This window comes from Numida meleagris, chromosome 13 (genome assembly GCF_002078875.1).
Source record: "Numida meleagris isolate 19003 breed g44 Domestic line chromosome 13, NumMel1.0, whole genome shotgun sequence".
NCBI classification, from domain to species: Eukaryota; Metazoa; Chordata; class Aves; order Galliformes; family Numididae; genus Numida; species Numida meleagris.
Genome location: NC_034421.1, coordinates 7400181 through 7412588, shown reverse-complemented (window position 1 = coordinate 7412588; position 12408 = coordinate 7400181). Strand labels below are relative to the sequence as shown.

The 12408-nt window shown below is 51.4% G+C and overlaps 1 protein-coding gene across 1 annotated transcript in view; it reads right to left on the bottom strand.

The window, feature by feature from the left end:
• HS3ST4 (heparan sulfate-glucosamine 3-sulfotransferase 4) overlaps positions 1-12408 on the bottom strand; it is a gene marked incomplete at its 5' end in the record, with an annotated part of 62569 nt that overhangs the window by 21317 nt on the left and 28844 nt on the right. The window lies entirely within an intron of this gene.

Sequence of the window (12408 nt, the reverse complement as noted above, 5' to 3'; positions counted from 1 at the left end):
TTTAGCATGTTGCTTGCTAATCTGTCCCGAGCATCCGCTGCCTTGTGGGGATGCTGGGCATGGGATGCAGGGGGCGGGGGGATGCAGCAGGGTTGGGGGGATGCAGCCTGGCTGCGTGACCCACCGGATCCTGCAGCACTGAGCCGGTATGAGGCAGCAGCACGGAGGGAGGTGCTCGGGGTCTTGCAGGATTATCCCTTCGTATTCTCACTATTTTTAGTTCGAACATATGCTGAGGAAACAATGTGAATGGCTGGGACTGGTTTTGTGAGAGCACCTTGGACACCGGCGACCACAGCGATGCTGACGTCAAGCAGCAGAGCACTCGGAAGCAGTCAGTTCATGGAATTACACAGCTGAGGGCTGCAAGCAGAGCTTTCTGCCAGACGAGGCCCAGCCACATTTGTCTGTCACTGTGCCTCATGATTGTGCCTGCTGAATGCCAGCAGCTGCCCTGTGCCTCATCCCATCCCACCCTGTCCCTGCAGCAGCCCCTGAGTGGCAGTGACCGCAGCAGCGCGGCGATGCACCTCAAGGTGTTTTCCTTTAAGATAAGCCAGAAAGGATTAAGAGGAAGCCAGCAGCAGGAGACTGGGGATGCTGCAGAACCACAGGGTGGCATTCCTGGGGAGATCCAGCACCCGGACCTAATGTCCCTGCAGGAAAGGAGCATGGCTCCTGTGTGACTCTATTTCCAGGCTGCAGCCCTCAGGACAGCACCTGCCACTGACAGCCACGTCAGCGGTGCCTGGCAGCGGTTTGCAGCTCAGGGAGATAACACTGCTCAAACAAACCAACACGCTTCCAGAAGAGCCCACACCTGCAGGAGAGGCAGCAGCCAAACGGTGCAGGAACACGTGGCTGGGGCTGAGCTGGGAGCTGGGAGCAGCCTCAGGAACAGGGAGGGAAGCAAGGGGAAGAACTGGAACAAGGGAAGAAAGACTCTTCCAACCTTGTGACTTTGCCCGGGGCGTTCCAACAACAGATTTCTATTGAACCATTAATTACCAAAATTGATGTGTTACTCTTCTGTTCCTTCCTCAACAAAATAGTTATTTTATTATCATGTACAGCTAGCAATCTCTCTGCATTTCCTTTTTAACTGATTCTATCACAAGTGAACCACAGCCCAATGCTGCTGGCTGCTCTACGTACAGCGCAAATTAACTACAGCTGATCTGGGGGCAACTGGGGGACTGGGGCTGGGCAGTGGCTGGGAGGTGTCCTGCCCAGGTCCCCTGGCTTTGGCATTGCTCAGAAACATAACAGAAGTAGCAGTGTGCAGAAGTCCTTTTATGGTGCAAACGGACTGCCAGACGAGTAGAGAACACCATTACCCCATGGCATTCCATTACCTCAAGACCCGTGCAGCAGCACTGCACACTTGTTTATGCTTTCTCAGACAGGATAAGCTGTTTTCCTATGCAATTGTCTGAGCATACGGAGGGGCCTGCACAGACAGACTTGGCTGCTGTAGGCTCCTCTGAGTCAGACACGCTGGCAGCAAGCAGCAGGCTGTCAAATGTCAAAATGTGGCGATTATGAGATGTTAAAAGCCCTGCTGGCCTGTAAGCGATGGACGCTCAGACAATAGTGCTCGAGGGGCCCATTGCCACTGCCTGGTGTGACCCTGGCGTGGCTCGGGCACAGCCCTCCCTGCCCGCCCGGCTCTGCTGTGCAGCACGGAGCTGCAGGGCCCTGGGGAGCTCCCGGCGCTGCTTCACATCGCTCACGGCCGCTTGGCATCTCCGCTGCAACGTGAACCAGTCTGGCCACAACCACTCAATTATTGTTTTAGAGTAATACATCTTTGTATCTGGGCTCCTATCTGACAAGATGCTGTTCTGCAAATGTCTGCGGATGCTGAAACTGAAAGCTCCGAGAAGCGAGGGCTGGCTGGGCCCCGCACCCTGTGCTGATGCTGTGCAGCCGGACAGCAGGGGGCTGCTGACAGCAGCTGCATTGCATGTGCTCCAACACCACGAGCATTCTGCAGCTGCTGGCGCATTTGCCCAGGCTGTGGGGTACGGCATTCGGGACTGCTGCTCGCACAAGATTGGTTTGCTTTGTATTATGGATTGTGACCCTTATTTGTGGGTTCTTAGACGACAGTGCTTTAAAACAGACGAAAATTCATCTGAATTCAGAGGAAGTGCTGCTGCTCTCCTGCACCCACACCATCATTCCGGAGCATCCGCTGCCTGTGGCGCTGGGTGCCAGCCAGCAGCGGAGCTCCCACCCCCCAGGCACTGCGAGGCAGTGGCAAAGCCCCTTCGTGGGCAGTTTTGTAAATAAGGATTTTGCTCCCCTCTGCTCTGGAGCCAGGAGGGAGCCTTAATAATATGCTTACTTTGCTCTTACTTTAAATTACGGTTTCAATAAACTGTTGCAACAAAATATATATATATAAATAAATAAGAGAAGCCTCTAAGCTTTCTCTCCGCAGCGAGGATGCTCCAGACAACACACTGGCAGCAAGTGACAGGGCAAGCACCCCACAGCCCTGCGAGGGACCCACTGCCCCCAGCCCTCCCAGAGACCCTCTGGCTGCTGCATGGCGAGGGGCACAGCGTACATCTGCTCCCCTGTCCCTGGTGGTTGGTGGCAAAGGGCAACTGTAAGCCCTCCTCGGAAAAGCCTACTGCAGTAATTGCTCTTAACTGCTGGCTTCAGAAAGCTCTTTATTTTCAAAGGATACATTTTATAAATTTGTGAATTTGCATGTTGCCAAAATCCCCTTGTGGTTTATTTAAATCCAGATTATCTTGTTTATTCCTTCAGTCACAGCTGTCATTTATCTCTGTGTAGGCAGCTTGTGCACGATGTTGCAGGTTTCCTGCAATCCCACTCAAAAGGAGGCTTTGTTAACAGCATTTTCACATTCCCAACAAGAGGAAAAAAGCTCACGGCAGCTCCCAGGGCTCAGAGGACCACAGAGAAGGACACGGACCTGCACGAGGCTGTCTGAAGCAGGCAATGGCCAGGGGCTGCCATGGGGACACCTGCGCATGGAGCTCATCTCCGCAGCTCCTCTGCGCGGAGCAAACATCTGCTTTTGTCTTCCAAAAGACAAACACGAAGTCATTTTCCATTTTATTATTAACACATTCTGGTATAATTGCTTGAGCTGTCAACTGTGACCTGCCAGTAATTCAGCAGGCGTGGGACTTTCAAGGGGAGAACGGCATTGCAACCGAGGGCTGCGGTGCGCATTAAAAGCAGAACCTATTTGCTGTAAGCCCCCAAGTCAAATCTCTTGTTGAATTCGTTCAAACATAAATTTACAGCTGAATTTACATAGGTTTAATGTTTTATAATCTTTTTGGTCTGTGAATCTATATTCAAGACTGAGTGCATTAGCTTAGAAATATTGTGCTTAACACTGAAAATAATTTTAATCTCTCCAAAGTCCAATCCTCTCCACATCACTAAACCTCAGAATCCAATCCCTTCTAATAAGAGACACAAAACTTGCATCTGTCGCTGCCTAATAGATTCATGCTGCTCTAATTCAAATGGCTTGCACATGTGTTTTAATAAAAAACATCCATCGAATTGTGAGGCGCTTTCAGAAAAGCGGGTGCCAGCTCAGAGGGAAAGAAAACATCCCTGGGAGATGCTCTGTGGTGGCTGCTTGGCCTGGGAGCTGGTGCAAGCCCAGTGTGGGAGAAGGGGGAGACCCCAGCCCCGCACCGGCAGTGCTGCTCCTGCAGATGCAACGCCCATAAATAAGAGCTGTCTGGGACTGTGCTTTTTGCAGAAGATGAGCAGCTTTCCTTTGTCCCAGAGTTCATCAAGCCATTTGGTGCCCATGCAAAGTGTTCTCATCAGGGGCAGTTTGAGTGTGTGCAAGGACGTGTCCCTGTGCTCCCAAGCCTGAGGACGCTCTCTTCGTGCCAATCCCTTCCCCGCTGAACCTCCCCTCAGCACCTCCTGGGCTGTGTGTGTTTGAGGCACCCAGGGCATGGCAACACCCCCAGCACCGCTCCCACGACCCGCGTGCACCCCCCGAGCCCCCTCCTGCACGACGGCAGCGGAGCGATGGAGCACGGTCTCCCGTTGCCATAACAACGGAGGTGCTAACATCGTGTTGACTAACTGCAAGCCGATCTGATCAGAGAATGGAAGTATCGAGTTGCTATGGTAACCGAAATGCCAAATTTGAAATTGTGTCAATAGCAAAGTTATCAAAGAGGAACCAAACGTAAACAGCGGGGTCAGGGCCTGAGCCTGGCCCCAGAGCACTGCACAGAGCCAGTGGGCACTGCGTGCTGCTGCCGGGCTGCGGGAGCTGCCCTCGGGGCCATGCCCACACTGGCAGAGCGCTGCCAGCCTATCCCTGTGTCCCACGATGGCAGAGGGCAATGACATCGGAGCACAGCCTATTTCCAGTGCCACGGTTCATTGGCCAGCATAGTCCAAAGCCCAGCAGATGTAAGGAAGCGAATTTTGTGTCTCCACAACACGCAAAATCTTTAACGGCTCATTGGCATGTGCTGGTGTTGGCCTGGATAAGGAGTGACTCCTGAGAGCCCACTATTGATTCTGTCAGGGATTCAGAGGTTTATAGGCATCGCTCGGGATCTCCACAGTGCTTGTACCATCTTAATGGCTCTCACCAGCAGAACTGAAAGCATCCGCCCGCAACCTGGGAAGCTGCTGAACCCACTCCAGGAGACAGACGGTGCCTGGCTCCTCCTGGGGAGGAGATGCTGGGGCTGTGGGGAAGGGGTGAGAACCTCACCCAGGGACGCTCCTCTCCTCCTACCACTGAGCACCAAAATCAGTGGGCAGCTGGCTGAGAGCAGACAAAAATATAAATACACTCTGATTTCACCAGGACCATCTGGCTCATGCATGATAGGCGGGTAAGGACGCTATAATCATGGAGCAGAGAACTAAGCTGATCCATTAAAGTCTTTTAAGCAGAAGCGACTATGGAACCCATATTAATCCAGAGATGCTTTATGAGCAGACATCACAAGGTTAGATCCATTCAGTTGCAATTAAAAATAACCCTCACTGTTCAGGCTGGCTTGGATAGCTATTACTGCCTTGTGTTCCTCAAAGACTCTTATGTATATAGATCGTTGATGTGAGCACAATGTAATCTGAAATTATGATCTTAATGCTAAATCTTGCTTTCTTCTGTTCTTTCCTCAAGTGGATCTCCCTGGGGACATGGCTGTTGCCTTGTTCTGAAATCCCTCGCCCATCTGACAGCACAGCTCACACGGAAATCACAGAGTTTCAGATTGGCTTTGCCACGATTTCATTGCCTTCCTAATGGAGAGTGCCCCGAGCTGCCAGCCTCCTCACCAGAAGCCATGGTGAATGCCTGGGGGTCTGCTATCTCCGTGAGCTGCCTGGCTTATAAACACTTGTCAACACTCTGCAAGCTGCTGGCAGATGCCTTGCAGAACCATGGCCCCCAGCATCACTCAGCTTCGGCTGTGCAAAGCAATCTCAGTTCTGCAGATGAAGACGCACGTTTAGCATGACATTGTTTTACCAAGGATGAATTCGACCTGATCTCTCCAATTTTCATGTCTGACTTACTGTTGGTCATTGCTCAGTCATGAAGCAGGCAGTGAAGAAGCCTGGAAACACATATTGCAAACCCCACTGCGATCATAACTGTTTTAACTCTCACTGCTGTTCCCTACAGAAGTGTAGCAATGTGATTCATGGGGAATATGTCAGCACTGTCTATCAGATTTAATGACTGTATTAATCTCAGCCATAGCAAAGAAGCACCAGCATGAATGCCCCCTCTTGCACGTTCCACAAGGAGTGGAAGTGCTGCCTCTGCTGGCGGTGGATTTGCAAGTCAAAGTTATCTGCTGCGCCGAGTCTGGCTCTGTGCTCTCCCTGTTAGATACAGGCCTCTCTTCAGTGCAAGTCCCTTCCATGCTACCTCATCTGTTTTACACTGTGACATGAGGAAGAGAGAAGACCTGGATGTTGATGATGTTCTCCCCACGGTGGAGAAGGAAAGCAGCACAGCAGGGCAGTGGCACACAGCAGTGTCACCAGCACCGGTGTGCAACAACAGCGCTCCACAACGAGGCTGACAGAAAAGAATCAGCCCTTTGTGGGGCAAACCCCATGGGAAAACAATAGGTACGGAATGAGCAAAGTGATAGAAAGCAGCTTTGGGCTCCCAGCACCCCTGGCTTTGTCACTCTCCAGCATGGGAGTCCTCTGGGGACCGGGGTGCTGCTGCTCCTCCTCACTCCTGCTCCCCCATCTGCTCAGAAGACACATGTCCAAGCTGCTCTGAATACTGATGCGACAAAACTGGGTAATTGAGATCATTCCTGTTTACCAGAGATGGGCCTTTCCTGAGAAGGAAGATCATGAAGTAGAACATTAAGATGTATTAATATAGATCTATACACCACGAGGAATTTCATCTTCTGGAAAATTTACTTCTACCAGGAAAAAAAAGATCCTGAAAATAATGGCTGCTTAAGTGCAAGCACTGCTGCTATATCATGCTAAAAGCTTTGCAGAAAAAAAAACCCAGTAAATAAATTCCACTTTTCAGATGTATCTGGATGTTATCCTAACACAGTGCCAGAGTAATAGGAGAGCCATCAACAACTAAAAGGATGGAATTGTTATGGAAGGACAACAAGAGCAGCAATATCCGCAGAAGAGGCTGAATAATAGAAGTGACTGTACACACCCTGTGCCAAGCTCTGCACGCTGATGAGCCACGTGGAAAGAAGGGCTCCCACTCCACTGACACAGAAAGGTTTGACACAAAACAGCTGCCAAATGCAGTCACAGGAGCACCGGGCTGTTCAGAGGCAGGGCAGGAGCATCTAGCTCTGTGCAATTACGGGTTTGATTTCTAGTTTAGGCGACACGGATTGGTGCAGTCCCAGCGGTGCCGGATGCCCTGGCCATGTGGATGGCAGGACAGGCTCCTGCATTACAGTGACCAGGGTAACAGCAGATGTGGAGGAGGCAGAGCAAGTCCCAAACCCTTCCATTTAAACACTGGGTAGCTAAACCTCCCCTCTTGCATTAAGCTCTCACTTGTTCCAAAACGAACAACTTTCCACATGTTAAAGTGCACAGCGATGCGCATGCAGGCACAACGCATCCAGCTTCCTCAGCCAGCACACCCTGTGCTGGTCAGGAGACAGGTGAGCCCCTCGGTGACCGAGTCCTCCCGCAGAGCTGCCAAGGATCACACAGATCTGGGGATGCACTGCTCCCACCCGAGCACTGCTCTTCTGACCCACGAGAGAGCGATGTCAGCTGGGCTGCTGCCGAGTGCACAGCCATTGATGTGCTCGGGTCGATTATTTTGGGGTTTAAGTTCATTTATTGTGTATGCAAAAATGATAATGCACTGGCATCTGAATGTCTTTTAGGCATACAATATCCTTATTATTCAAAATGTTTTTCCCTCCATAATTGAATGGTTTACCTTATTATTACTTTATGTTAATGACCCGGCATTTCCATTTTTCTATAGGATGCTTAATTGTAAGCAAAGTGCAATCAGAATCAGAGATGCCATCTGTAATTGACAGCACCATAATAACAGCCAGCATCACAGGAACAAAGTACCAAAATAAATGGAAGCAGGGAGAAAGCCGCTTCCAAAAATACCCGTGGAGCCATTCTTGGCCAGGACAGAAAGCCCCGTCCACGCAGTATCCTCTCCCCAAGCAGTGACAGTTTGGGCATTAACGCAGATAGAGTGCTATTTATATCAGTTTGTACATTTAATCAGTTTTTTTGCAGTTTTCAGCGAGATGTGAACTATATCCCTGTCCAAGGCATTTGGTTCAAATCAGCTGAGACAGAGAATAATCAAGATTTATGATTCTCATTCTGACTCGGATCACACAGTCAGTGCGAATGGTGCAGCAGAGCTTCCTCCCCTCACTGAGCAACGTCCCCACGCTGTCCTCACACGAGCGATGTAACGTCCATCTCGGGACCTGCCAGAATGCTGCTGCAGCTCTGACACTGGCTGCTCTGGGTTTCCCTCCTCTGCAGATGTGCACGGACCCTTCCGAGCGAAGGGTGCCGGAGGGGCACGGCCGCCAGGTTAGGGCTTGTTTGGCTGAAATCAATAAAATCGCACTTTGCAAAATAAAAGCGGTTTCATCTTGTTCTGCCTCTCAGCACAGCTTCGAGCAGCGAGCAGATTGAATTGTCTGTGGTGCACCTGACCTCCCTCCCAAAAACCAGCTCTGCTGGGGAGCAGCGCTGCGGGCTCTGCTCGCACCGTCACTGCCCATAGATCTGCCTGTCCTGCTGCAAGGTGCGTGGGGTCTGCAGCACGGACAGGCCCTGGGAAGGGCTCAGGATGCAGCTGCCGGGGCTGCCAGCACTGGCCCCATCTCCAGGGGCTTAGCACTGCCCCAGGAAGCCGGAGTTTGGGCAGCACCAATGAGCCGGGCTCCTGAGCCTTACAGATAAAGGCCAGCTCCTGTTGCTGGTTCATGAAAACAGAGCGCTGTAACCCCAGCAAGCAGAGCTTGGCTGCGGCCGTGGATTCACCCAGTGCACGGGGTGACAGCAGCTCTGTCTTAATTGTGGCAGGCAGCGAGTTCGGAAGGGGAGCACGGCTCATCTCACCTCCTGCGGGCTCCGGGAGGGAGGCAGGGAAATATGCCAGGCTGGAAGGGAAAATAAATGCTGTTTACTTGCAACACTGAAGTCTCCATGTAGTGACTTTGTCAGTGCCGGTGCACATAAACGTTTTGGTTTCTTCAGGGTTTGCTCAGCCATTTCTTCCCATACACACCGCGTGCGGCACAGCTCAGGCTTAGCCAGGGTTCTGTCTTGAGTTCACACATGCAGTATAACATTCAAGTAGGTGGAAAAGCAGACTGATTCCACTCCAGTCAATAGAGTAAACAACGCCTGGTTTGGATAAACAGAATTACCAGTGCTGAAGAGCCCTGGGCAGCACTGCATACTCTGATTAGTATAAATGCTAAACACAAACCAATTAACACTAAGTCTGCTTATCTCGTGTCACTTAGTAGTAAAATAAAGCCCAACACTAAATACACATATTGATTTAGCCATTAAATCTAGCATCACTCAAAATTACTCATCAAATTATTGAGGGGAAAAAAAGGAAGTCACCTTAATTTTCAGAAGCTGCTGTATTACGACCAGCGACTTAATTGCTCCACCCAGCACCAGGAAGTTACAGCTGACACTACCACAGAACGAACCTAGGGCAACCAGAGGCAGAGGTGCCAAGAGCACATCTCAGTGCTGACTTTGCTGCGGAAGCACTTGGCACAGCAGCCTGGTGCTATGCTGGCAGGCTGCAGGTCCAGGAGGCACACGCTGCCATGATGGGGAATAACATTGCTGCTCGGGTGTCAGACACGAGCCACGCACGTTCATCAGCTCCTCTAAGAAGGAGTACAGGACATACCACGGGGCCCCAGCAAATGGCACTAACTGCTGGTGACCCCTCGGGTTTGGCCGGGTGTCCCTCTGCAGACAAGGTTAATAGGATGTGAGAGGCTACAGCTGCCACAGAACCGAGTGAGGAGGACAGGTGAGGGACAGCAGCATTAATCAGCCGGGAGCAACGCAACAAATGGTTATCTCAAGCTGTTTGGAGACACGGATTAAAAATAAATCTCCCCGAGTTTAATATTCTGCCAGTCAGCTCCTTTTTGTAGGTGGAATCTATTAAAAATTATCCTTCTGCTAAAATGATAAACTATTTTTGACATTTAACAGCTTGCTTCAAGCAAAATGAGTGCAATAAATACACGGGATGGCTAATTGGCTCCGGCACACCCAGCACCTGGCACGGGAACACAGCGCCGGCCTTGAGAGCCCCCTGCTGACCCCCACGTGGCTGCTCCAGCCCCTCCCGTTAGCACAGCGCAGCCGGGAAGTTCCCGGAGCAGAAACAAGCATTGAAGCCTTAGAGCAGCGCTGGCAGTGAGGGAGGCACGTGCTGCAATTTTTGTCTTGTTGCACTTTGTACTTTGAGGTGCTTAGTTTGCTGTAAGATGGAGAAGGAACTGCTTGGCTATGTAGTCTTCTCAATAAAAATTAATGCTTTAACAAGAAGCCAAATAGCTACAGCTAATGTACTTCTGAATGAGATCTAAATTTTATTCATAAGCATCAGTGTCAGGATGAAAATAACAGTTTTATGGACACTGTGAGCATAAACAGCTCTGCTGATTCAAAAACAGAAACTGCACTTCTGAATGAATCAACTCATTCATTTGGAACAAAAGCATCGTTTTAAATACATGCCTCAAATAAAAGAGAAAGCCAGGGACAACGTTCTCCTCGCGAGCCTGCTTCCAAGAAACGCACTGCTGAGAAGGGAGCCCAGCTCCTGGCAAGGGGGTGGCAGTGGGGAATGTACTGGGAGAAGTGCAGAGCTGGCTGCGGGGCTGCCTGGGCCACGGCTGGAGCGGAGTGGGGTCACAGTCCCTCCTCCTGCACCATGCACGTGAGGAAAAGCACCAGGGATGGGAAAGATGGGAAATCCCACTGGGCTCCAGCGCTCGGAACTTGCTGGGTGCGGTGCACGTTGAAATGGGCTGTGGTTATTTTGGACAGATTGCACCGTGTTTGGGTGTTTGTACAGACTCCTGAGGATCGCTTGTTGAGAATTCAGAGGGAACTTAAAGGGAAAAAAACATGTTGTCACTGTGGGCATCACTCCTTGGTGCGTGAGAGGGTGCACAGAGCCTCTGGTGTGTGCTTCCCCACGGATGCGCATGGCTGCAAAGACATCCGCATGGGAGGCTGTATCCATGCAGCTATTGTAAGGGATGCAGCAACAGCAAAAAAAACTCTGTGTCTCCAGAGGAAAATAATACAAAAGAGATGACCCTATTTCTTGCCAATGTTTCCAGTCATTGCTGTACTCGGTCTTTAATACCTCCCTCCGCTGCTGCTGTTGCTGTGCCGGTCCCTGTGTAGCACCGCACAGTGCTGCTCAGCCCTCCCTGCTGCAGTGGCTCTGGGCAGGACTCTGCCATGCTGCGGCCGTGTCCCACCGTGCTCTGACCAGTGCTGGCCGAGGAGGGCTTGTGACATGCTGCAGGAAGGGCTCTTGAGAAGCATGGGCAGATTTTGATGGGAATATTGATAGCACACTGATATGCGTTGCTAGACCAACAAAGCAGTCACAAATGCTTCAAAGGCACAAGGTAAAAATAAGGATGGAATTGGAAAATGTGGAGAGCGGTGTAGCTAACAACTCACTGATAAAAGATTTTTAGAAAAATACGTCTTGGAGAATGTGCTCATTACAGACAGGAAAGTCAGAAAGATGTCAGAAAACTGGCATAAAGAAAGCTTCACAGACATGTCTGACAGGATGAGGAGATGACAGCGCTCTGGACTGGTGGCAGCAGCTCAGCCAGCTGCAGTGCCGACCAAAAGCCAAAACCATGTTGAAAAACACATTGCATACTGAGGGAAATGCGAGTGTCTGACCTGAGACGCTCTGAGCTGCATCCGGAGCAGCCTGCACAGAGCAGAGGCTAAGGAGGACACGGCTCAGCCAGGCACTGCCTTTCGGCTGGGAAAATATCCTCAACCCGGTTATTTCTTGTGAGGACACGTCAGATGTGCGGCCTGGGGGTCCGCAGTCTGCTCTCTGGGTTATTTAATGATGTTTTGGGGCTCTTTAAAGACAGGCTGAATTCTTTGCTCCTGTTCTGGGAAAACAAGTCAGCGAGTAATTGATCTTTTCCTAACAACCGCGGGCAGCGGGATGCTGCCGGTAACAAGGCCTCTGGGTGCCGCACCAAGCAGCCGTGCCGTGCGCAGCCCTGCTACAGCTTCACCCAGCAGAGTCCCAGCTCAGGCCAGACCCCTCTGGGGTTCCCTGCACGGCAGCTGGTGGTGTGTCTGTCCCAGGGACGGCTCCCTGCACACACCACGCAGGCCCAGAACTTCTGGCAATGGCAGTGAGCTCGGGGCTGCTCTCGGGCACCTCGCTCAGCGGGGCTGCGAGCCGCGTTGCCGCCACCGCTGCATTTCCTGTACCTGGGGTAATACATCTGTGGCCACAAATGAAAGATCAATATTTATTTAACACACACACTACCCTTTGGAGACCCTTAATTGCAAATTAATCATCATTAACTGACAGTAATTGAACATGCTGAATGCAGCATCGCAGCGCTCCCTGCAGCAGAGGCCCTGGGGAAGCCATGCAGCAGTGGGGCGCGGGGCCGTGGGGTTGGTGGACCGGGCTCTGCAGGCTGCCAGCACGCTGTGATGAGAAGGGAATCACCCTGGGAGCACGCAGGGTGCTCCTCACTGCAACACGGCCCCACAGCCTTTGGCAGGACACACTGGTGCTGTAACTGCAGTCCCACAACCCAGTCGGAAAGGCAGAGCCCTTCTGCGCTGTCCCCAGTACTGAGCTGA